The 22,899-nt window shown below is 43.9% G+C and overlaps 1 protein-coding gene across 15 annotated transcripts in view; it reads left to right on the top strand.

Moving 5' to 3' along the window:
• Positions 1-22,899, top strand: part of GATA6 (GATA binding protein 6) — a 159,650-nt gene that overhangs the window by 76,403 nt on the left and 60,348 nt on the right. Inside the window, exon 7 of one of the 15 annotated variants that reach the window (XR_006167143.1) lies at positions 14,203-14,419. The exons of the other annotated variants lie outside the window; for them this stretch is intronic. The gene's annotated coding sequence lies outside the window, so the exon portion shown is untranslated. Of the gene's footprint in view, positions 1-14,202; positions 14,420-22,899 lie in introns of those variants that run through there. 15 annotated transcript variants of the gene reach the window in all.

Raw genomic sequence — 22,899 nt, 5'->3', positions numbered from 1 at the left:
TGAAAACAGAGGGCAGATTTCAAGTCTGTGGTTTGTTCTCAAGAAAGCCTGTTTGCTCTCTCTTTGAAAAGCACCATGACGTAGTGGGAAAAGCAGAATGGGGGGATTTGTATTAAAATTTTCACCCAAAATTCAAGGAAAATCTTGCTATCTTACACTGTAAACTGTAACTGATTTGCACATATTATTTAGACTGCAGGCCTTACTTCCAGGGATCTTCATCCCAGTGCCACAGTACTGTAGTGGGGACAAGGGCAATCCATGTAGGACCTAAACAAGATGGAGAGCAAGATCTGTGGGGACATTCCTTCTCGCAATCTTTCTGTAGCACAGACATCTGCTTGTGTCAATCTGCTGTACACTTTTGGAATAATCCATGGACAGAACAGTCTGGCCTACGTACTGAGCTATACCTGAAAGTCTGAGAAGCTCAGAGTGCCTTGGGATGGTGGGCGACATGTCATGGCAGGGTGCAATAAAGTGTGTAGTTCTGCTGGAAGGAGTAGGGGGGATACTGACTTTTTGCCTTGCATTCTGCATCCAGTCCAGGCCATGGCCACAGTGGTACATAAGCCCCCAGCAATCCTTGCTCCAGTGGAGAGATGGTTCCCTGCCCTTTGTTCTTGAAAGCCTAGCTCACCTTCTGAACTAAACTAGGAGTACAGTAGCCTATGTCCTCTTGCAGCTAGCATAGCTAAGTGAAGTTGCATGATAAATAGGTTGAATTTAGTGGTGTCCTCTACTGTTTTACACTGATTTACTATCATCATCTCAGGCACTGCCAAATTATTATTTTATTGGGAAGGAAAATAGAGGTACCACAAAGTGACACTTATTCCTTGGAAGAATTTGGCAGGCAGCCACGATAAGAAGGACTCGGTGGCCCGAGCCCGATCCTCCCAGTGGGACCGCTGCAGTGTGAGGATTCCCTTACTAGGATGTAGTAGAAGCAGAGCCTGCAGCCCCTTGGCTTGCCTCTGCAGCATCCACTTAGCTTAACTGGATGAAACACTTACAAACTGATCTGGATGAAACACTTACAAACTCCAAATCTGTGCAAACGTGCAATCAGCAGCATAATTAATTGTGCTTTTCTGACAGAAGTTGTTGCAAATAGATAGGTTAAGCACTGGAAGTGCTGCTCCAGGCGGGATGGCTGCTGGCAAAGTCAATGACTAGGAATTTGCAGAAAGCGAAGGAGAGAGTATGCAAGGGCTGTCAAGCATCATTTGGTCTGTGAGTCCAAATTAATTGAATTGATATTCAGGGGGAAAGCGGTGCATTTTTATTGTCCAAATGAATCTGGATGAAAAACCCAATCCCATGGTTTGAATTCAGAGTGGTTTTGATTTAGGGATTTGCCTTGATTTATGAAGACAGGGGGCCAGTCCCCTTGAATACATATTTGGCACTGAGAATTTGCACCATTATTTCTGACTTATCTTGGGCCACACAAGGCAAAGCTCACACCCACAGCTTGTTTTCCTTGTGATCTGGGTTCGATTCCACTCTGTGGGAAGCTGGTAGCAGTGCTGGGCTGAGGAGACACTCTGAGCAGCCACCCTGCTCCCTGGTTTCAGACAATAAGATGAGGGGCATGGAGATTCCCTAGGGACTGTTCACATTCGTATCCTGACTGCAAAACCACCCCAATGAGAGTTCAGATGTGAGAGGGTGAAAAGGTTCTGAGTGGGGCTGTTGCCTGGATAAGGCTGTGAGGCTCTCCATAGAATGTGACCTACAGAGCCTAGGCCTGGTGTTTTCCAGAGGAGATGGTGGACGCCAGGTAGGGGTGATTCTAAATCACCTTCCCTGGAGGACGCCAGCACCCTGCTGAAGTGGAGTTTCATGCTGGAGTGGTGTTTGGGGGCATGCAATCCTGGCAGTGCGGCTCCACGCCAGGCACCAGCCTGAGCTCTCAGAGATGCTAAGCTCCACTTGGCCTCCACGTGGGGAGAGCGGGAAAAAGGGCCAAGACTCCTTATCTCTTATTTCATCACTTTATTGCAATATTGCGGCTGATTAAGTACTTGAGAATGACTCTCCATTCAGTTTTGGTTTTGCAAGCTCCTTAGGGACAGGTCCTTGTACCCTATGTTGCTCCATTTCAGAATGAATAAAGGAAGCGATGTTAAACTGCTGTTTAGGAATCACAATTATGAAAACCCTATTAAATTATTCAAAAGGCAGCTTGAGCTGCCATGCTCACCTTTTTTGTTTTGTGACGAGAAAAATCTTTGCTCCTGAGCTGTGGAGGAAAATCCAGCCCACAACTGCATGTTTCATAGGAGTTATAAACTCTGCAAGACAAGTGACTGTAATGGAAACAAAAACAACCCTGTAATGGTAGCAGGTGCAAAATGAAGCAGTACATTAAAAATAGCCTGGCCGCATTCCCCAGTGGCATGAGTTCTCAATGCACATCACTCCAAAATAATCCATTTATCCTTTCTCCCTATGGTTACAGAGAGCCATACTCTATAGCTCTGTGCTATGCGTGCCGGGGATCTGCCGCAGCCCCCATCCAGACTGCCTGTACCCTCCTTCTAGCACTGTGCACAGCGTCAAAACCCTTTCTCTGTCTTCTCCCCACTGCAGGTAGGGAATGACGGCAAAAGAAGCAAATGTGCCTCTTCGGGTTCTGATAAGTGCTGACTTAATTGCTAGGAGAATAATGTTAAATTAATTTGTGTTTTGTTGAGGGTAAATATGACTCTGGGGCTGTTTGTACTGCAGGACTTAACAATCACAAGCTGCTCTGGAGCTCTGAGGGCTGACAAAGGCACATTTAAATAGCCAGCTTTCATTGAGCAAAGCCTGGCCTTCACAGGCTGCACTCAGCACTTCTGCACCTCTTGGCTGTCGCTGCTTCTCCAGGCCCAGATCCTTTACTTCTGCCTCATCACTCTCTTTCTTTAGAGCTGCTTTGTGGTGTCACCTCCTTACATCATGGGATCATTTTTTCTTCTCCAGTCTTGTATTTCCAGTCTCAGATTCAGGCTGGGTGACTCGGAAGCAATACTGGCTGCGCATACAGCCCTGGTGCCATCGCCACCGAGCACAGCCTTGGGGCCCCTGGCTTTGGTGGGCAGACACCTGACTTATTCCAAGTGATTTCATCTGTATCAAAAAAGTTCAGGCAGAAAAGTTGCAAATGGGGTTATTTCTATGCTAGTCATTAAGTAAAGGCAAAAAACTAAGAGACAACATTTTAATATCGTTAATAAAAACAGCCTTTGAAAGTTTGATTGTTGACTGCTTTCATTTATTCTCTTTTCCTTGGGTCAGTTCTCATCACAGCCTATTGATCTCTTTGGCTGTTGTGCCAATGCGAAAACCCAGAGCAGACCAAATGGACCAAAGTCCGAGCAGTTTCAGAGGAGGCAGAATTTGTCTGTAGACTTTTAGCAGGACAGCTTGCATCTCAGTAGCTCAGTACAAAGTCTGGCAAGCCAGAGGACACAAATGAAGTTCATCTGCTGACGGCTTAACATTGTTTTATCTAAATAAATGTTTCACGGGGCATTTACCAGCAGCTTCTGAGCTGCAGTCAGTGAGCTTGGAGATAGGAGGCCCTTACTGCAGTTGGTTTATATCACCCATAATAAATCAACTCTTCTGGAATAAATCAGCTTGTCACAGCCCAGTGCACACATTCATGTGTGCAGACCTGGGTGACTTGCTGCCACAAAGCCTCTCCATGACAGCACGTGTGCCCTGGTGCCTGGGAGAGTGTCTAAGAGGTTTACACACCAAGCCCTATCAGAAGGCCAGTGAGGCTGTCTGATAACAACTCTCTCTTTTGCACGGGGCTGCTCTCTGGGACTTTGGCTGGTGAGCTCAGTATTTGTTGTATCCTACCACCTTGAGGATTTGCCTGTGCACCTGCTCAGAGCAGCCTGGCTCCTGGCCTCACCTGCAAGGCAAGCACTTCAGGTGCTTAGCGACTCCAAGGAGTCTAAATCAAGAATTTAATTCATACCACGAGTCTAAGCCATCAGCCTTCTGGAGGCAAAGGCAAAGCAACCAGAGATACTGGCTAGTGCTTGGTCAGCCCAATGCTGTTGGCAGATGGTGAACATAGCACGGCCTGTCCCCACGGCCAAAGATTTCTTCAGGCTCGGAGGCCTTGCTCATATTCCAAATCCATGCTCTGTTTATATTTTCTTTTGTCCTGAACAAAAATTGGCCTCATTGTGTGGGAGCAACACTGGAAAAGAAAAACAAGAAACATCCACTGAGAGAACATGGATATTGTGGGAGCTGAGGAAATGTACATACTTTGCTGATTCCATTTGCTGATGATGTCAGAGTCAAAGAATATCTTAAAAAAAAAAAAAAAAAAAAAAAAAGATCTCGGCAACTTGGAATCAAAAGCTCTGTTCATCACGGCCTCCTGTTAAAAGAAGAAATGTAAACACTCTTCCTTGCCACCACCCCCAACCTCCCAGAAATTAAATCTGGCTCCATTCGGGTGGACCTTCGGCTGGAATCAAGGGGACGTCTCCAGGGAGGCAGGCGTTAATGTACCGGGGGTGCGGCGGGGGGCAGGAGAATGCGAACGCGCAATGTGAAATGCAGGGATTCAAGCTGCTGCATTTCATAGAGGCTGAAGAAGGGCGGCCTGACACTTTACAGATTGGGTGTAATACACAGGAAATTTGTCCTTTCTGCCAGAGTAGTCTAGGGATAGGGCTACCCCCCCACCCCCAGCCACTTTGCTTGGCTGGTAAAAGCTCAGGAGAAAAGGGTTAAATAAATGTTTGTGATATGATAAGGTGCTTGTTTATTCAAGGGATGACAGATTATTGGCTCCCAAGGCAGGGTTGAAAAATAGTACAAAGGAGCTGGCTTTCTCTTCACTGATGTGATTTCCTCCGAAGGTTTTGCTTTTTGGTAGGAACAATATGCGCTGGGAATTAAGAGGGATGATTTTATTTCAGACTGGAACAGACAGACTAAGAGCTGCTTTCTGGAGTCACTAACTCTGTTTTTGTTTTTGTGGGTTGGTTTTTTTTTTTCCCATTTTTTTTCCTCTCTGCTGAGCTTCTTCTCCCAAACCCTTTGGAAACTGGACTATATCCCATCCAGGATGAACACTCAGCATGGCAGGCTGGCTTGAGCCCTTCAGATTAGTGCAGATACACATCCTCTGCTAAACACAGGTTGAGGGGAGGGTTTCTCACCGCCACGGGATGCCTGTGGCAGCCCGATGGCAGGACTGCCGCTGCAGAGCTGTGATGCACTGACACCAGCACTCAGCTGTCACTCAGACAAGCAGCACGATGTTCAGGCTGCAATGGGGCAGCCAAACCCGCGCTCCCATCCACAGGGAGCCAGCCAGCGGCCGCCCATTGGGGAAACCAGGCAGTGGTTCCCATGATCCTGGAGTAAATGACAGTTAATCCACACATTTGTTTTCAATGCTTGGATCTGGCACTGGATTCCTTTTTGAATGAAAACTATGCCAAACATCTTTTATAATTTTTTTCCTCGAGCAAATATGTGAGCAATCCAGCACTGAAGTGCCAGAAACATTTGCTTTCCTTCCTAAGAAGTGGGGTAAAGAAAAAAACAAAACACCACACACATCCACACAACAAATTTTATTTAAAAGCCTTCAAAGGACAAGACACTTTAAACACTGGACTGAGCTATTGAACCTTTCTCCAGTGTGTGTGTGTGCAAGAGAAGTACATATGTGTAGAATTATAGAATCATTAAGGTTAGAAAAGACCCCTAAGACCATCTAGGCGAACCATCAACCCATCACAACTATGTTCTCTAAAGCATGTGTGTGGTGGGTATGCACAGAAAGACTCTCACACTGTCTATTTCTTTCAGATCTCACATTGCTTTACAAATAAACAAACATACATACAAAGATTAAAAAATCTAGATCAAAGCTTAATATTAGAACCTGTCTTTCAGAAGGAAACTTTGAGTCATTTAGTGGGTAGACCCGGAAGATCACAGATCCATGTGTCTTTAGTTCTAAAGCAATGAGGGCCTGAGCTGCAAGGACAGCTTTCTTCAAATCCTCAGAGCTGGACGCATCCATGGCAAATAAAGCTCAGGCAGAAGCAGGATGAAGGCTGTGCAAGGAGGAATATTAGTATTTAAAGGCTGAGCCAAACAGGGGGAAGATACAGTGTCACACTAAAGGCAGCTCTTAAATGTCATGGTAGTCTGCAAAGTCTCATCCAAACAAGGTCTGGTCACGTAGCTGGACATGAATAACTCATGTGAGAAAGCCTTTCTAAAGGTTTGTCCTCAGCATCTCTGGAAACACCATGTTCCTTTCTCCTCCAGTCTGGTCCTCTGTGGTACCTAAGACTTGCACAGAGTTAGCCGAACATCTCACTTGGAAAGCCCATGATGGTCACTGGCCCCATGTGTGCAGAGAGCGGGCCCCAGACTGGCACAAAACTCCAGACCCATCCTCAAACCAAGAGCAAAAGGGGGCTGTACGACCTTTCACAGCCACTCCTATGGGTTTACCTTTCCTACTACTAACTGCATTTCTTGGAGAGTGGTCAGATAACTTATGCTGGCTTGATTCTGCTTTGACCATCCTGCTAAGATAATTCTTCTTAATTAATGTTAAGTTACTTACATCATAAGACAAGAGCAGTGTCAGATTTCGATATACTGCAATACTAAATTAACCTGTTATTATCTTGTTTCTTTTTGCACTCCTGCTAGCTTCCACAATCCCGCTATGTCCATTTGAGACATATTTTAACACAGTTTCAGTCTTCCATTCTCTCTGTGCTGTCCCAACATTTTCTGGGAGTGGGGACCAACTTATCCAAAAGGCACATGCTATGCTTATACCAACGTCAATAAAAAGGCATCAGTATAATTTTAGCCTTACAGCTTTGTGTAGCTATTAACAAAAATCCTTTGAGATGTCCCTTGTCCCCCTGTACCCAATTCGCATGATGCTTTCATGGGAGTTTTAGTTACCAGCATACTGTTGATCAAATGTAGGTAGGAAAGGCGCACACATAGCCCAGAAATGTGTGCTAGATAACCTAGAGCAGATATTTCAGGTATTAGGAGGGTTGTTCCTGGTACCCCAAACCTGCATCAAACTAGCACTTCCTCAGCGGGGACTCATTGACACAGGTCTGTCACAGTTGGAATGGAGTCATTTCACACCAGGGGCTGAGCTGGTTTGAGCAAACATTGTAAAGTATCCAGCTCTGCAATGCGTCAGTAATGTCTGCCAACAGAAATATTCTTACACATATCCTTCAGCTGCCATTTTTGTTTATCTACCAAAAAAAATGGGGGTAAGTTTATTACGTGCATGTACTCCTGTTCCTATCTACATGAATGAACTAACCCAACCTCAAAAGCAACAGCTCAGGATGAAAATAAGATCTCCTGCATGGGAAAAAAACTACACTTCAATGGGATTGCGTATTTTTAGTTCCAGCTTTTGTTTTCAGGATGATCTTTTCATTTGTGGGTCAGGTTAAGTCAAATATTTCCAGGCAGTTCTTCACAGAGGAGGAGAACAGACACCCCTCTGGCTGCGTAGCTATTTCTCTTCTTGGACATGATGTTGGTCTTCAACCAAGCTTGGGTGACAGGTTAACAGAAAGTCAGGGGAAGGTCTTGTAGGATGCAATATTTCTTCTCCAAGAGACTATGTGGAACCAGAGAAGAAGGAGGTTACGTTTTGGGGCTGTGCGTTGGGCCCCACCATTTGTCAGGGAGACCATCCACCAAGGCTGGACGTCACAAGGCGGCTGCCACCATGTATTTGTGTAGGATCTCAAGCCAAAGGCACATGTGCTGTATTTGCACCAGCCACATAAAGTGACGTGCTATAAATCCCAACATCCAAGCACTCCTAAGGCATGGGAGTAGGAATTAAAGGAGCTCTTTTTCTGGTAGTCACCACCACTCATCTCCACTCATCACCTTCAGTTCTTCCAGCTCCAAAATCATGCCACTGAGTAATGCAGCCTTGTCTACCTCTACCATCTGTGGCACACGGCTAGTGTTTTCTTTCTTTGCTGCAATTAACATGATGGCTGATAGACCATGTCTTCCTTCTAACCCCCAGCCCCAGAGGATCACATGCTGAAAGCAATGATAATTTGGTTGCTGTTGCAGTTTTGCAATGATAGGGATCATAATCACTAAGACTTTGATTATGCCCTTTTGAAGATGAGGCAAGCACTGCTGTTTACAGCATCCTGCTGTCATTGGCCATCATATGACTTCCTGACATTGCCTCTGGGGTGATGCACAACCTCCGCTTCCCCAGCAGAGCCCGGTCCCATGAGAGGTATAATTTTGCCCAGTGCAGGGGTAATTCCTTCAGTTGCAGGGAAGCAATTGATTGTGCACACAGCCTGCTTCTCATGCCATGGCACTAGGCTGGCCAGAAGCCCCCTGGGCCCCCTCTGTCCAGCTGCACGGGAACGAATGATGACGTTGCAGCCTCAACTTCTGGAATTTCCTGGCTTTTCTTAATCTTAACATCTCATTAGGCTTTATTTGCAGATGTGTATCCTTGCTCTCTTCTCACACAGGCTGCTGTAAATCACCGCTGCCTCTGCTGAAATCCACAGAGCGGCCACAAAAAGGAAAGGCTGGAGGCAGAGGGATTGCTGTGAGGGCTGGGGGAGGCAGTGCCTCTATGGCCATGGCCTGAAGGTCCCTTGTGCCATCTAGATCAAAGTCTGTCCTCACAGCAAAACTTCACTCTAACCATCTTGGCCAGACCAAGTATGCAGAACTTCTGGGACTTGCCTCCTGCTAGCTCCTACTTGGAAGAAGGGCCATCATGCTGCATTTATCTACAGCAATGAATCCATCCAGCCACTTGATAAATGAATGAGGCTTTGGCAAAGTGCTTTGAGCAAGCAATGCTTTATCTGGATGCATAGAGCAACCGTTAATATCATATGCACTAGAAAGATGTGTGGCTTTATTTTTAGCTAAGTAGGAAATACTGAGGTTAGCATTGTTATTCAGAGGTTGAAGATCAAGTGGCAAACTGGTTAAACTGTAAACAGGACTGGAGAGAGAGATGAAATGGGGAGCATCTGTCTTCTCCTTATTTGTTCATGGTGATCACTTATAGTCAATGTGTTTGCTGTGGTGATAAAGCTACATTTTAAATAGAGATTAGTGATTGGTGAATTGGCCTCCTGTTACTGTTAGAGTACATCATTGTTCACCTGTAGCACATGGTGCCAATTATTACACCAAAAAGTGATTATCTAAATCATGGCAAAACTTATTCTATTGGGAAAAAAATATACACCATTTTAATAGGATTTCATCTCGTCTTCAGTGCAAGGGTCAAATATCCAAGAGTGGAGCAGCAACGTGAAAGGCAGATGCAAAATATATTTAATGGATCACTGCCTTGAGCTGCAGGCAGTCCCCAGTGTCTGGCAGGGTGAAAAACCCACCCACTTTCCAGGTGGAAACCCACTTGAGATCTCTTGATCTTTTCTGCAGGTAACTAAAGCAAACCCACAGAGAGGAACAACTGCAGCAGTGGCTGCTCACCTTTGCTGTCCCTGAACTTCTCAGAGTAGGATGAATAGGATATTTGAGAACACACCCTGGAGTGAAAACTCAGCCCAGAATCATAGAATTACAGGTGACCAGGGGTTCTCAGTGTCCCTCGGACCCACTCCCACTCCAACAGGGCCACCCAGAGCAGGGTGTCCAGGCCCGTATCCAGCTTCTGAAGGTCCCCAAGGAGGATACCCCACATCCTCTGGGCAACTTGTGCCAGTGCTCCATAATCTGTGTAGTAAAACAAGCTTCCTGATGGTCAGAAGGAACCTGCTGTGCCCCAGCTGTGCCCATTACCTCTTGTCCTGACACCAGGAGCCTCTGAAAAGAGCCTGATTCTGTCCTCTTTGCTCCCTTCCTTCAGGTATTTGTACATATTGATTATGGCCAGACTCCCCCCATAGGACACCAGCTTCAGTCCCATTTCCACTGTCACGACCCTCTGTTGGACTCTCTCCAGTACATCCGTATCTCTTTTGTACTGGGAGGCCATGAACTGGACCCAGTACTCCAGATGTGCCCACACCAGTGCTGAGTAAAGGGAAAAAATCACCTCTCTTCACCTGCTGTCAGTGCTTTCCCAAAATGCAGTCCAAGATGCTGTTGGTCCTCCCTGCTGCTGCTTGGCCTGCTGCAGCTGTGTCCACTGGGACCCACAGGCCCAGTGCAGCACAGCAACCCACGAGCCTTTAAATCAGGAATGATGTGCATACATACAGATTGCCTTTTGCACCTCGCAGGCTGGGCAGACCCCATGGCGATCCCCTCCATCCCCTCTGTCCTCAAGGACTGACATATGGCGCGTGGCACATAGCGCAGCCATTCCAGGGCTGCCCCAGCCTGGCGGGGCAGGGAGGATTTCTGCCTCTCGCACTCCTCCCGGCGCTGCTTAGAGAACATTCCACAGATAAACCAAGTTCATAACTCATCAAAGTACACTGAATTACAGGAAAACTGTAAAAAAGAAACCTATAAACTGCATGCAGATATGAGATACACTGAAAGGCATAAACGTAAATCAATATACACCTCGTAAGTAATCTTGCTATACTTAATGTGTACAAAATATGAAGCAAATAATTACATGCCAGTGTATATTTCTACTGGCTGTTTTGGGTTGTTGGCTTTTTTTTCCCTTTCAGCCTGAGATGAAAGCTGCCATTACAGATTTATTTGAGTGGAAATGCTGATGTTTGTGTGAAGTGAACTCTTTCTTTGTTTATGTAACCCCGGGTTTTCAGCTACTTTATCAAATAACTACCTCTCCTCATTGCTGGCCAGCAGAAATATCAGCCTTGTTCCTCAACTCTAGTTGCAATGGGAACATGGTGCAGGGGGTCTTGGAGCAGCCAAAATATCTTTTGAGGGTTTCTTTCTCTAAAGATGGCAAATTCAGTGGTGTTTATCTGCATGGAGAATTCCCATAGAGGAAGAAGGGGAAAAGATGGTGATGAAAGACTCTCATTTGTCTGATGCTTTCACTATGGGAAGACGCCACCTATCTGTGCAGGCCAACACACAACGTTTGCACCAAGCAGTTGGCCCATGCACATAGGAGCTGGTTTCTGCAAGCACTTTGACTCAGTCCGTAGGGAGTACACATTTGCAGCAGGAGGACCATAACGACACGACCACCCGAAGCTGGAGACAAGCTTTTGCTTTTGTGTCTTTGCAATGGAAGAGAAGACTTTGCTTTTCATTGCCACCATGCCAGCTGGGTACTGGAGAAGGGGACCCATCAGCATATGGAAACAGCTGCAAGCACTTCTGATTTGTGCTGCTCATCTTGCTGACACACATAACGTTTTTACTTGGGCTACATGGAAAAAAATTACAGAATTAGAAACATTGCATTTCCTATGCAATTCCTGAAGAACTCTGCAGCGCATTTTAAACAAGGCATTAATTAACACTATCAAGGCAATCTTAACACCAGCATTTCTGTAAAACCACCTTTCATGTGTGTATATAATTGCTAGTTTATTTACTGTCCCAAACTTCAAAAGTACTTCTTTCTTTCTCCTGTTAACATAAATTTCCGAATTTCTTCTCATCCTCTAAAACATGATGTTGCCTTTCAATGGGTTGCCTACTAAAGGAAATCAGAAGTCTTTTTTCTGCACCTTGCCAAAAGTTGTGCAGAATGAAACAGTGGCAGGGTCATGAACATCAAGATACGCCATGGTTGTAGGGGTATAGGGAGAGAAGCCTGTCTGTAAGTGGGGGCTATGATTCATTTAGTTAACAATAGAGTCCACTGCCCTTTTCTACTCAGTTTTTCATTTGTCTCCGATAGGTCATTGTCTAACTTGTGTAAATCTTTCCATTGCTTCTTGAATTATTGTTGAATATTTGGGAAGCGTATTTTTTTGTTTTATAAGGAGAAAAAAAGCCGATTGCAATCACTTCCAAATAACACTTAACTCCTTGACACAAGGTCAGCAAGAGGGTTCGTGCATGTGTGTGTGTGCGTGTGTGTTTTCTTTCTAATCTGTGAGCTGTTCCCTGAGAGACATATTGAGAACTGGGGCTTGTCTGCTGACATGTTTTACACAGCTGATCCATTAGGATCCTGCTCTTCCTAGCCTCCCTGGCACCGCTTTGATCAGCGACATGTTGAAAAAAAAAAAAGGGGGAAAGAAAAAAAAAAATAAAAGGCACTTCTCTGATCAGGAATCCCTCCCCTCCACTAAATCATCCCGGGCACTTTAAAGCTATAGGAACCACCGAGGGACCGCTCAGCTCTGTGAGGCTTCACGACAGCTCTGCACTAAAACATCCAGACACGAGACCATAACGCCTTCTGCCCATTGGCCTTTTCTGCTCAGCTCCATGGTTAACCTCTTCCCTGCCCGCTGGGAGACACAGGCTCTGCTGCCATGTCTGCATCCCAATGGGATGTTCCTGAGGGGTCTGTGCCTGGCACTCCAGCAGGGAAATGCCAGCATCACTTCACCACCCCAAGCACTTGAGAAAAGTTGTATGGGAGAAAATGTGACTGTAGCTATAAGCTTGCATTGTATCTCAGCCTAACAGCCATGGACATGGATATTTGGGGTGAGTTGTGGATGGTGTACAGATGGTCAGTGATGCTCTACCTGCATGGGAGCATCCTCTGACCACACATTGGGAAGACAGCAGAGGCTATGGCCAGGCCCATCCCATAACCCCCACTCCACATACTCTCACAGACAGATGGGCCTTTACCAAATGTTGGTTGAACCTCTGTGCTTTAATCCCAGAAGCCAGTGTGTGGACTTCCCAGCTCCCATGGCACTGGGAAGAACCCAGATGCAGAAGCAGTCAGGGACTGCTGGCAGACATAATTTCTTTGCTTTTTTGTCAAACCCTGTATGACAGAGCATATTTTTTAGCTGATTGACACCACTTCAGACGATTAGACTAAAAAGACACCTTTGGTGCTTGCAGAAGGCACATACGGAGAAATGAACAAAGCCCACAGAAAAGGTAGGAACATGGCACTGGACCAGATCCAGGATGAAAGGGGAAGCCGTTTTACAGAAGTCCATAGGTGCCCAACAGAGAGTGGGATTAGGGGCAGCTACTATGACAGTCCAGATCAGCTTCTCTTTTAAATGATTTTGAGCCTGGCTCTCGGTCATTTGCTGGGCAATGGCCAGTGATAACCCCAAATAGCCCATGTCAAATCAGAAAGATAGACACAACTCACAAAACAGTCATCGCTGCCTTCCATCCCAAGCTGGAAAATGTCATGTGAGCACCTTGCCGCAGCAAAAGCTCACTGGGGTGGACAGTACAGTGGTTTGAACTCTAAATAAATAATCCATGGTGTTCATTATCAGCAGGCATAATGCCAGTTAGTGCATGGCAATACTGATTTCTCCCCTGTGTTCAGATCCTCAAATCTGTTGTGTTTTGCAATGGATGGAGGACGTTCCAGACATTGCAGAGATCTGGATGAGTTGTCCATAGCTCAAGGAAATTCCCTGAACCTCATCCCGATGACTTTCCTTCTCTTTGCCCATCTCATCCCCACACATTAATTCCTTGCCTTTTTTGAACATTCTTCACTGGGTTGAGTGATGAAAGGGAAATTTTGCCCTGAATGTCCAGCATGTCCTTACTACTTGGGTTAGAGAATGAGGAAAGATAATGCCATGGAGAATCTGTTCCTGACAGCCTTCTTGAGACTGATATTTTGGCAGTGCAGAAGTTGAGGAATAACTGAAATACATTTTCTTTTGCTATACCCTGGGTGCTGACATGTATCTCGGATCGCTACATCCAGCAACTCTGCAAAACATCCAGCAGCTGATCTTTAAAGCAGATTTGATAGCATGCATGATTTTGTTTTTGGTATGAGGCATTTGCAAAAGTTTCAAGGGGAGGAATTCAAAAAGCACCAATATGCAGTCTTTGTTCAGTTGTGCTTTAGCTCAGACTGGGGCTGAAGGAGATCTCACCAGCTCTATGTTTTCCTCAAGGTATAAAACCCTGGGACTGGATGCCATAAAGCATCCTCACAAGTTCCCAGGAGTCTGTCGATATGCCAGAGTGCCCAGCCTTAGCACAGTAGGGCAGCAGAAGACAAACACCTTAGTAAAAGCCGGGATGAGGGAAAAAAAAAAAGCCATTTTAAAACAACAACTTTTTTTTTTTTTTTTCCAGGCTATCTGCAGATAAATGACCTCCGTTCTTATAATTAACGAATATGTGCAATTAGCTTAATCAGATCTGTGGGAAGAAAAGCAGTCAGTGAGTCTCAAAAAAGCAGGTTCTGAGAAACTGCAGCCAACTTTTACTGGGACCAGCTAGAGACACTACATCACAAACAGCATTAGACCTGCCAAAGCCTTATTTCTGTGAAAAATGATGTTTCAATTTAGGCTCCTGTGTATTGTATTCGTTAATCTCCCTCTCACTTGCTTACTCACTTTTTCTCTCTCGCTGTTTGACGTTGTAAGTAGAGGCATGAAGAAGTGTTTCCTTGTATTGATATAGACGCTGCATTCTAATTTTTCAATGATACAAAATTGATTTAATCAGTCCAGTTTCCCATCATCCTCGCTGTTCTTTGTACCTCTTGATCCAAAGAGCTGATACTTCATGATACAAGACAAGAGCTGGTAGCTAGAAAATAGGTTTTTCCTTCAGGAAAGGTGAATAGGACTAAACTGGCTCTGCTTTCCTTATGCAACAGGAAAAGATCTTGAAAACCTTAGTTGTTTTGGGGGTGAAGGTCCTGAGGGACTGTTAGAAATCCTGATGAGGAAGCTGGGCTCAGAGATCAGGACCTCCTCTCTAAAACAAAGTGGGAGCTGCGAACAGGACTAGTTCCCTTAACCCTTTGCTAGGGTGTTCTTGCCAGTAACCCTCTCTCTCTTATTATGTTGCAAATACAGATTAGTAGAGAAAACAGGGAAGGAGGAAACACACTTTATGTCAGAGAGATAGCTTTTTAATAGTAATATCTATTCAAATAGTTGTAAAGTACAATTCTTCTCAAAAGCAGGAAAAATCACTTTTTTAGTCACGCAGAGTAAAGAGCCAGCTCTGCAACAAGCTTGCCACCCCACAAACCGGGCTTGCAACTGGGCAAACTGGGACATAACCAATTATCAGAACAAATTACCCTTATTCTGCTGGTTACTTGTCAAGCCTTTTCTAAAGGCATTTTCAAGCAGGTCTTGAGCCACCTCCACAGTCATGTGGGGGTTTGGCTTTTCACTGGATGTTGCTCCAGAGAAGGAAGAGATGAATGCCAAGTCACCCCAGGTCAGAGTCTGCAGGCTCTGCTGCCTTCTCAGCGCAGGACATAAGGATCACATCAATACATCTCCCAGTTGCTTTCCTCTAGCTGAATGGTTGCTCCTCAGCATCAGGCCTGGGACCTCCACCCATCCACATTCACAGGTGATGGTGTCCAGGTTTTCCTATTTTTCTGTCACATGATCGTGACAATCCAGTGAGTTACTGAATTTTGCGGGGTGCTTTACCTCTACCCTACCAGTAGGTTAGAGATGTGCTGACCTCATCTGACTGAGGGCAAATGCTTTCAGCTGGCCAGCAGAACCACTACAACTGCAGGTGCTCATAAAGCAGCCAGGAAATAGCACCAGAACCAGTCATTATTATTATCCTGATTTGGAGGGAATTCTATTTTCTAAACATTTCTGTCCCCGAGGTTTTTAGGCTTATTTATTGTTGGCATTTTGGAAAACACTAAGATTTTGAACTGTTTGTGTGATCTTTGCATGTATCTTTTTCTAAAATACTCCTGTTTGCAGCCAGTTGTGGGTTTTTTGGTTTTTTTTGTTTACAATTTTTCCCACAAGAGAAAAGTTAGATGCAAAGTTCCCAAAAGTCGAGGTTTCCCTGCCATTGCCTGTGATTTCTTGTTGACTCCTAACAGATTTCCACCATTTGGTTAAGAGGGAAAAAATCAAGGTTAAAAATAAAGAGGGGGCCCTAAAATATCTGCAAACCAACAATAGGAAACGGATGTGTTTATTTTTTGGTCTCTTTCCAAAAACCCAAGGGAGTTTAAGTTAATGATAATACTTTATGTTCAAAATATTTATTAGCTTGGGTAATGAACACATTCTGATAATGAGCCTGTTGCCTCAAATGTGAGACAACAAATAAGTGAAACCCTGTCTATTTTACAGCACATAATGAATGTCTGCGTGCAAAAGCAAACCCTACTGAGGTGCAGTGCAGGGGCTGCAGCCCAGTGTAGTGGTTTGGGGGTGAGGTCCTATGGGATACCCAGTGATTCACCCAGTGTGGCTGAGGCTGGTGGCTCCCTGCCAGCAGCATCAAGGCAGAGAGAGCTGGAGACCAGCCCGAGTCTCTGACAAACCCCATTGGTCACCTTCCCGACAAGATAAATGACATTTTAAATACAGAGATGACCTCTGTAATCAGAAATAAATCAGTGGGATAATCAAAATTGATGGGTGAGTCAAATCTAGAAAATTTATATAGTGGAGCCCTATAGAATAGCTTGGAAATCCCCATAAGTCGGGTCCTGGCTGAAATTTTGGTCCCTTTGCTGTAGTAATTTAAACTTTTCTATTTACTTTGGCATCTCTCTCTTCAGTGACTTGGCCTGATTGAAATGCTTTGTTATATCCAACAAGAATAAAAAATATAAAAGACGAAGGGTAGTATCTTGGTTTAGGACAACTGTGAACATGAAATTTAATCCTGGGCTTTGCAAGAGGGACTCCAGTACATACTGGGGAGGAGAAAGCAATTAATACTGCATTAAAAAAAGAGCAGCCCTTCCTTTTCACTTTGCTTTTTAATGTCCTGTAATTTGGGCCAAACCAAACACTGCTTACGCCACTACTGATGTTACAAGTTCATGCACCGCCGCTGATGTTACGGACGTCAACAGAGCAGCCTCTGGAAAGGAAAAGGCAAGTGTAATTTGTCCAGAGCAGGGACAAAAGGAGAGTGCAGAGCAAAGCTGGCTCTCCTATTTTATTCCCTGCTGTTAATTGCTTTCTTGATACACCCTTGCTTTTGTCCTTTTGACACGTAGGCTACCATCTCACGCAGCCTACCAGAGCTGAAATTGCTCTAAGACCCATTATCCCCTAAACAATCTTAAATCTGCTGGCGCTGCTCTGACACTCTTCTAAAACCTATTTACTGGCCTCAGTGCAGTTACTCCTGCTTCATATCAGTGCGAGGAGAGTAGAGCCAGGCCAACTCTCTGATCTACTCGTGTCTGACATGTGGCTTACACTGCTTTTGTGTCAATCAAGAATTTGGCCTTGAGATCCCTACACTCTTGGTTTGACTCAGGGTTTAAAAAAAAACAAACATGTTTCAAATCCATGCCTTTCTGCTCTTCCTTTCTTTCATCCTTTCCAGACTCTACTAGCCTATTCTTCACATCTGCAAACTCAACCAAAAGTCCTGGACCACGCACGGCCATTTATTGCTTTCTATTGTACTCACTGTTGAGCTTACACTTATCTGTCTTATTAAAACATTTTAGAGGGCTACTCTTTGTAGGGCTGGTAGATGGCTTTTACATCAAAACTGCTTTCAAGTAGAATTGATTTTTAGCAAATGAGAATAAGTGTTTTTCATAAAGGACAGTTTCTGTTTTCTACTGGTGAAATACAAATGCCTAAAAACTGTGTATTGAGGGAGATTCCAGACTCCACAGTTGTCACTTTGGTAACTGATTTTCTTCCAGGGGTCTGCAGTGTCATTGCGTGTTATCTTCAATGATATAACTCATAAAGCTTCTTTCAAGAGCTACATATGCATCCTCATGAGCCCAGGATCTGGGCAGTGGGCAGGGAGTTGAACTTGGCATGACTTGGCAGCTTCTCAGGTCCTCTGATGGAGTTTTCATTTCTGTCTTCCTTGTTTGGGACAATTTGTTTAAGCATGTAATAATAAACTTGGGATAGGGCAGCTATTTTCTGACCAGCCTACTTGCAAATTTTTAAATCCCTTAAATCACATGAAGGCTACAGTGTGTAACTTGGGCAGGTAACTAACAAACAGTACCACCAGTATTAAACAACTGATAGAGAAGATAGAGAAGCAAAGAAGTGAAGGGCTGGGAGAAGGCTATCAAAACAATCACATAATTATATTTTCAGTATGTCCATTGAAGACTATCAAAGATTAAATCTGAGGAGTGAGGTAAGTGCTAGATATAATACATCAAATGAAAGGATCATTCATGAAAGAATCATTGACAAGTGTCAAAGATCGAAGATTAAAGGCTTACAGAGACTCTGGGAAACAGCTTAGGAAGAGTCTAAGAGAGAAAAACAGGCACTTCAAGAAAAAAACGATAACTTTGCTTCCATTCCATGAGCAGGCATATACTTCAGTTCCTTGGTCTTCTAACATGAAAGACTCCATGCAACAAAGTGATTCTAGACAGGAAGGACACAGACCAAATGAGCATGTTGCATCCAGGTCTAAGCCATCCAACCATCCTTCTCTGAGCAAGGCAAAGAACCCATTGGGAAGGACATGTTAGGCACAGCCTCAGTAGCAGATGTAGATCAGGGGTCATGGAACAAGGAAAGACCATGGCACATTTGCTGCTGATGAAGGAGACAGGCTTTTAGGATTGTAATGTTCTAGCTTTCAGTCATTCACTGTGGAGGTGTGCATTGTTAGCAGTGGGATTTTCTCACTCTGAGACCAGACATGGATTCAGCTGCTGAAAATGAAAAGATTGGGAATCATTTCAGTCTGTTTTCTCTAGAAGCAACTGCTGCCTCCAAGCAATTAAATGAAATGACTTCCTACTTAGGATTTACCCATTTGTGGTCTAATCTTTTAAAATAATTGAGTATGTACAACAGTTTACCAGTTTCCTACCAACCTTTTTCTTTCTTATTACCCTTCACCATTGAGTGATTCACATTCAGAAATCTTGTGACAACTCTCTGCACTGAAAGAATATGAATGCATTTTCAGTTGTGTTGTTTTTTTTTTCTTTTCTATTTTTTTTTTCTCCCAGAGACCTACCATTGTTTCAAGGAAAGGATATAGTTTGTAGCCTCAGGACTGCAAATGACCTCCTTCCTCAGTGCACTACCCAAACCGTAAATGCAGCTTATTTAGAAATGGATTGTACAGCAATGCACACATACAGAGTAGTTCAAATTCTGGTTGTGCTCAGACAGCAGTTACTGCCACAGTTTTCTGGCTTTGCGTTAACTCACTGAGCAGAAGCCTTGGCTTGGTCATAGCATTTTTTTCTCGTCTGAAAGATGACCTGGTTAATGGAGGACAAACTCTGGAGCTCCTCTTGTTCTTTCCTTTTCCCATTCACACATATACACATGTATGCATGCATACATGCATGTATATAGAGAGAGAACACACGGGCATATGTAGAACACATACATCACATATATGTACATTTGCATGCACATATCTTAAATATACATATAGGCACATAAATGAATTCTTGGGCTCTCTTCCAGTGTTAGTGCATGTAAAGACCTGAAGGGGCAGTCTGCTTTTCTGATGTAGTCATACCTGCTTTTAATTCCAACAGTTCAGAAGATATCTCTAGATCATATGTGGGGAAAGTATCTACACCAGCTTCTTCTGGACAGACAAACTAGACTCTTGCATCTACAGCGCAATGTTTTCCTTGGAATATATATTGTGCCCCAGGAATAAGTGGTATTCCTTCATTCTCTTGAAGAAACATACTTTTCCTTGGAGTCAAGGTCAAGAATTACCTATAAAAAATAATTTAAAAAAAAATCGACAACAACATGGTCCACATTTTAAGGAAATTAGGCACGTGCAAAAGAAAACAGTCAGAAACCTGGTTCTTGCCTGGGTGACAACTGATTTCTGCTTCTTTTAGGAGTTACACACATGCAGTAAAACTGTCAGTTCAATATTGTAAAACAACCCCAGCCCAGAGTGGCTTTCCAAATTACCATAAGTCACTGGGGTCAAGCTGCAAGTACGTTGAGATGGAAGGATATTGAACCAGCCCTGGTGCCAGGGCTGCACCTGTGTACATTTGCCCCTGTGTGAGAAATGCCAGGAGACCCAAATTGCATCGTGACGTACAAGCCATTTCCACTCCCACAGTGAAGTACAGTTACAAGGCTATTAGAGCCAGCCCATGACCTCAGTGTCATCACTGAAAACTACTGAAGTCAGAGCTTGCTCATCACCTCATATTGCAATTTACGTAGCTGCAATTAGGCGAAGGCAGTTATAAAATAACTGACTTACCAAATGACTCTGCAAGTTGTGAGGCAACTGGGGTGTGCTATCTGCTGGGGCTGGTCGAAGTGGAATTTGTCTCACATTTGCCAGAATAGTTGGAGGATGCAGACAAATGATTTTAAAGACAGCAAATTAGAAGAGATCTAGCGGCCCATTTTTCTAGGGATGGAAAGAAGGCTTCCCAACATTTGCACACTACTGCTCTGGGAGTTTTTCTGGGATACAGATCATTATCCAAAAAGGAAGAAAGCAAATGTCCAGAGAACTGGAGCATCTCTGCATGAGAAGACAAGGAAAACTTGGAACTGTAAAATTTTGTTTATTAATGGCAGTTCCGAGAATTTTAAAAAATGAAGTGGGAAAAAAAGCAACCCTTCATGAAACATTGATTATGCGCCAGTTCACATAAATCTCCTTGGCTACCATGTGTTAATATTATTCTTTTAAAAGACTAATAGATCCTGTTCTTGACAAGCACAAAGCCAGGAGGTGAGACTTTATGCAGTATTTTCATTTTTTAGCCCACAAGAGGCAATGATTTTATAAGAATATTATTTCTCTGACCAAACCACATTCTCTGTGTGAACCTCTGCAGAGAGCTTCCATTCTCAGGAATTCTCTGTTCCATCAGACAGTGTGCAGAAGCAGCATTCCTCCTTGTCCTTGTTCTCAGCTCTATCAAGACAAAAATAATTTTCCTAAACCAAATTTCTGTAGCCAACCTTCAAGTTTGCATTCAGTTTTTACCTGAAAATTTCTACACGCAAACCAGATAGAATGCAAGTACATCACAAAGCTGACTGCTCAAACAGCTGAAGCACACAGATAAAACGGTGAGCAGTGAAAATGGAATGGCAAACCTGAAGAAAAGACTGATGAAGTGGAACCGTGGTTGAGCACATCTGATTTTGCTTCACTGCATGGGAAACATGGCCGAATGGCCTTTTGAACAAGCAAGAGTCAACTCATTCACAAAGAGCTTTGAAACTCTTAATGTGGAGGCGTTTTAAGGAACATGTGGGAGATGTACTGGGGAGATTTGGTTCAACGCTTTCAACTCAGTTATTCTATAAAGCTCTAGGGATGTCCAACGCTGTAAAAGTAGCCCACGGAGATCTCCATGTTCTCAACTTGTCTTCTGGATGACTTCAAGGCAGGGGCAGTCAGTCCCAGAAGGCAGACACTATCCTTAGCTGTGTGCTTATCAGTCTGTACACATTTTTTCTAGAACTTAGTGTTACCAGATCCTGACTCATAAGAATAGCTTTGCTTTTTTATGAAGCTACCAAAGTGTCCTGGTGTTAGCATGTGTGTGAGTGTCCTGATAAGGACATGACAGTGTGTGGGAGGCCAGAGATGGGTAATGCCACTGGTATGTAGAGTGGGGAATTAGTTGTGTGTATGGAATGACCTTTTCTTCCATAGACTCTCCAAGACAAGAGGGCCAAGGAGAAAGAGCAGTGGTGACAGCTCAAGGTCCAGTCCACTCTACCAAAACTTTCCACCCTAATGAATGAAGCTATTCACTAGATTCTGCTTTCTACTTTGCTTCAGTACTGTTTTAATCTTAAAATAAAGAGCTACCTCTCTGGAGAATAACTTCGGCTGTAATGCAGCCCTAGAGTGGATAGTGGATTTACACCAAGGCTGAGGCTGATCCCCATCTCTACTTGCCAGTAATTTTTCAAAAGTTAGACCTTGAGTAGCATGACTCTGAGAAGGGTTTATGCTATTTGGGACTTAGCCTGTTTCCTTTAAAAGCATCATCTCGCAGAAAGGATTAAAAAAGAAGGCAAAAAACATTGAAGTTGTTTCCATACAGCAGAGTCTAAAACAGAACCACATTTTATGGAATTTTTCACACACATCCTCTCCCTCCCTTAAATTTCAATGTTGCCTTTTCTTCTGTTTTTGACGTATTGCCACTGAGTGAAATGAAATGAGAAATAGCCAGGGGCTTGCTCTGACATTTTCTTCCCCACCCCATTCATCCATCTACCCAGACTCTTCTCAGTTTTAATTTTATTATTATTTTTTTTAATAGTATGGAACAGCAAAAGGCAACCTTAGGATGTGTGTATCCATTTGCTGTAACCCACTCGCTTTGCTGATCCTTGTCACCTTTCTTATCATACCATCAGCATTTTTTGGACCATCTAAAGCTGAAATAAAAATCCTTTGCCTGCAGATTCACTCCAGATTGACAGGCAGGGAAAAATCTGTCCCCAGAGTCTGAGATCAAGAGCTTTATGGTCTAGTCCTGCCTAATTTTAAAGGGGTTTTATATAGCAGAATTGGAAAGAACCAAGAGACACTCAGAGCACATGTTCTGAAATACCAAGAATAACAAAGCAAAGGCTTAATGAGTTCAAATGTGTATGTCTGCTGTGAGTAATGATGCTTAATCCTGCTACAAAATAATTCCTTTATATGTTCTTCTGTTTTTTTAAAATGCATCACTGCTGCACAGGGGTCATAAAAATTACGAATATGTTTTCCCATGGCATGAGGCCATAGCATACTGTAAGGCACTGTGCTGGGCCATTATACACAGCCAGTAATCAGAAACAAATGTATTAAGTGAGATGATGTGATGTTACATGAGAAAAGTGAAAATAG

The sequence above is a fragment of the Centrocercus urophasianus genome, unplaced genomic scaffold (assembly GCF_019232065.1).
Source record: "Centrocercus urophasianus isolate 14NV4802_14NV808 unplaced genomic scaffold, USGS_Curo_1.0 seq_11, whole genome shotgun sequence".
Lineage (NCBI taxonomy): Eukaryota > Metazoa > Chordata > Aves > Galliformes > Phasianidae > Centrocercus > Centrocercus urophasianus.
Note: the sequence above shows the minus strand (reverse complement) of the source record. Positions and strands in the feature narration are given on the sequence as shown.